Source organism: Apteryx rowi, unplaced genomic scaffold (genome assembly GCF_003343035.1).
Source record: "Apteryx rowi isolate R43461 unplaced genomic scaffold, aptRow1 scaffold_498, whole genome shotgun sequence".
NCBI classification, from domain to species: Eukaryota; Metazoa; Chordata; class Aves; order Apterygiformes; family Apterygidae; genus Apteryx; species Apteryx rowi.
This window is the reverse complement of record NW_020450758.1, coordinates 200,142-203,758: the sequence shown is the minus strand read 5'-3', so window position 1 is coordinate 203,758 and position 3,617 is coordinate 200,142.

Sequence of the window (3,617 nt, the reverse complement as noted above, 5' to 3'; positions counted from 1 at the left end):
GCCTTGTCCCGCCGGTACCAGCCCCCCAAGCAGATTCCTGCCCAGCCTCGCTGGGTGCACGGGCGGATCCTCCTGCCCCGGTTGCACCGGGGAGCACCGGGTCTGCAGGCAGGTCCCTGGTCCGGCATCACCAGGCAGTACCAGGCAGCAGCAGACAGTACATTGCAGCACTGGGCAGTGCTGGACAGTACCGGGCCCCCAAGCAGGTCCCTGTTCTGGCTGCACCGGGAAGTATCAGGCAGCGCTGGGTAGATTGGGCAACACTGCACAGCACCGGGCAGCACTGGGCCTGCAGGCAGGTCCCTACTCTGGCAGCACCAGGCAGCGTTGGACAGTACCGGGCCCACAGGCAGGTCCCTGGTCTGGCAGCACCAAGCAGCACCTGGCAGTAACAGGCAGTGCTGGGCAGGATTGGGCAGCACTGGACAGTATCGGGCCTTCAGACAGATCCCTRCCCTGGCAGCACTGAGCAGCACCAGACAGCACTGGACAGTACCAGACCCGCAAGCAGATCCCTTGTCCAGCAGCACCAGGCAGTACCAGGCAGCACTGGGCAGTCCTGGGTCACAGGCAGATCCCTTATCCAGCAGCATTGGGCAGCCCCAAGCAGTGCTAGGCAGTACTCACTCTGAGGGCAGATCCCTGCCCCTGCAGCACCAGGCAGCACCGAGCCTGCAGACGGATCCCCTGGCCCTGGCAGTACTGGGCCTGCAGGGGGTCCCAGCCCAGGCTGTACCAGACCCACGGGGGGGGTCCCTGCCTGGGTAGTACCAGACTAGCTGTGCACCCCGACTGCTCCCTGCCTGGGCCTGCTGTGCACCCCAGCAGTGTGAAGCCACGGTGGCTCTCCTGGCCACTGGATGCTGCCCACCGCACTGGCAGAGCTCTGCGCTGTGCAGCTTGGGGAGCACAGGACGGTGGGAGTCTCCAAGTCCTTGGCCATCCTGCCTGGGCAGGCACCCAGTCTTGACCTGCCCCCCCACCCGCACCCAGGCATGGCTGCAGCAGTGGGGCTGGGGCCTCCCTGGTGTCCCTGGCACCACTCCATGCCCATGTGCATGCTGTCCTCTCCCAGAATAGCACAGCTCCCCTCTGCCAGCCTTACTGTGCACACCACCCTTTGCATGTGTGCAGCACCAAGCACCATGGGGCCCATCCTGCCTGGGTTGGAGGAGCTGCTGCATTATCTATTCAGATTTGCAGGGCACTGAACAGGGCTGTCCCCCATGGTCACACTGGGATCTCCTGCCCTGGGCCTCCCTGTGCCAGGGAGCTGGCAGGGTGAGCTGCCACTGGGGTGGGAAGGCGGCAGAGAGAAGCTGAAGAAAGGCACAAGTGACTCCAGTGCCAGCCCCAAGGCCTGTTCTCCAGTGGGGCTGATCTGCAGCGGTTGAAGATCCAGTGCACTGGAGCTGTGCTCCTGGCAGGGACCTGGGCAAAGGGTGTCCTGTGTTCAATCTGGGTCAGAGCAGGCTGGCCTGGTGCCAGAAGATATGGAGGAGATGAAGAGGGAGCATGTGCAGACTGGACTTTTAAAGGTATTTAAGCACTTCAGCTCTTTCCAATACAAGAACTGGAGATATCAAGTGAAGCTAGCAGGGACCAGAACCCTAACAAAGAGGAGGAGGAGATTGTCCTGTGAGGGAAAGGTAAGACATGAAACCTTCTGCCTCAGGATGTTGTGAATGCTAAAAGTTTAAATGGCTTAAGAGCAGAGTTTTCAAGTACACAAGGGTTATTAATGATACAGCAACTAGCAGTAAGTATCTCAGGACATCCCAGAGCAGCAAATGGTGAGAGACCAGGAGAGTACTCAGGGAAGTTTCAGATATACTTGCACTCTTATACCCCCTGATCACCTGCTTTTGGCCTTGGTGATGAGGAGTGATGGACCTTTGATTTGACCCGGTACAGCCCTCGTGACGTTATTCTGATGTTGCCAGAAGAAAAGCTCTTTGCGTCATGCCCCATCTTCAGAAGTCACTGCAACAGGAGGCKCTGGGCAAATACTCTGGGGACTCTGGGGTTTTTGAAGCCCTGAGAGAGAGCCCTGAGCTAGCTCCCAGCAGGCTGGTGCACAGAGCAGAGGGCAGAAGAGACACTGGCAGGAGTGGACAGCTGAGATGTGATCCAGGCCCTGGATGCCTCCTGGCTGGGAGAGGACTGGAGGAGGCCTGCAGTGCCTGGAGCATCCTTAGTCGCGTGCCATGCTCTGCCCTCGCAGGGAGGTCCTGCAAGTCAGGCCAGGCAGCAGGTTCTGAACAGAGCAGCCGGTACCACCCTTGGCTTCGGGGTCCGCTGCGGGTTTATCCCCGCTGGAGAAGCGGGGCTGTTGGCAGGGATGAAGGCTCCCTCCAGCCTGGCTGGAGCATCTCTGGTGTCCAAAGGCTTTGCAGCATCCCTCTGTGCTCGCTGTAGCTGCCTCGCTGCCCTGACTGCTGGGGTCGGCGTGCAGTCCCCGTGCTGACTGCTCTGAGCAGCAGTACTAACCCAGGTCCCCAAAACCAGCAGCCTCGCCTCATGGCATGAGATTTTTCAAAGAAAGGATCCATTTTAGGCRTTCTTCACCAGCCTTGTGGATTTCAGTCCTTGCAGGGTCACTTTTTGCGAGGAGAGGGGAGGTTTGTACTTTAAAACAAAGGCTTAAGTGACAGTGCTGAAATTCCCATGCTACTTCATGAACTCACCAGCTGTGACTTTAAGAACAGCAATAGATATTAAGAGATTAGCACTCAAATTACATCACATCACTCCTGTCAAATTCACAAGGATTAGTACCCCATAGCCTTTGGAAATAGAAAGTGTATCATATAAATAGAGCAGGTATGCTCTCTACATTGTCCAGTGGGGGAAACTGAGGCACAAACCTGCAGTGACTTGCCGAAGTTTATCACAGGAGCCAACAGTCGAGTCATGGCTCATTCAGGATTATTTAAGCACCATTGCTTTGCTTCAGCCTCAAGACTGGTCCTATTTCCTTCCTTTCTGAGTCACAGGTTTAATAACCATCCGAATGCTCTCATTCCCTGCCTGAACCCACCTGGGTTTTTGGAGCATGTCCCACAGTCCTTTGTGCAGACCTGCTCTGGGGTCCCACCTTTGGCCAACGGGGAGCCTGTCTCTGCTTGCAGGGGCACTGTGGGAAGACTCCGCAGGACGAGGAATGGCCATGTCCTTTGGTCCATCTTCCCCCTGCAAAGCAGCTGGCTCCAGCCCACGGCGAGGTAAAGCCAGGGTCCATCCACCCCGCAGCAGCAAGAGGATCACGACCTGAGGGGGGCCAGAGCTGGCTATGGAAGGGAGACGTGCCACAGGCTAGGTGGCTGGGGCYCCTGGAGCCCTGTACCTTCCTGGCTGGCTTTCCCAGCAACGGCTGCCGCAATGACTCAGTGCTGGGGCTTTTGCTGACTGCTGTCTAGGCGGTGGCAATTCTGGCAGCCGCACCGTGGCATCATGATTGCACGTTTGACAGCGTGCTGCCGCCCGCACAAATCCTGCGATGGATGCCCCAGATTTCTCGGGCAACAAATCTCCCCTCTGTTCGTGCCGTGTACAAGCTCCCTGCTTTTCCTGGTGCTGTCGTCAAGCACGCAGCTCTCATGGCCGTCCTTCGACCT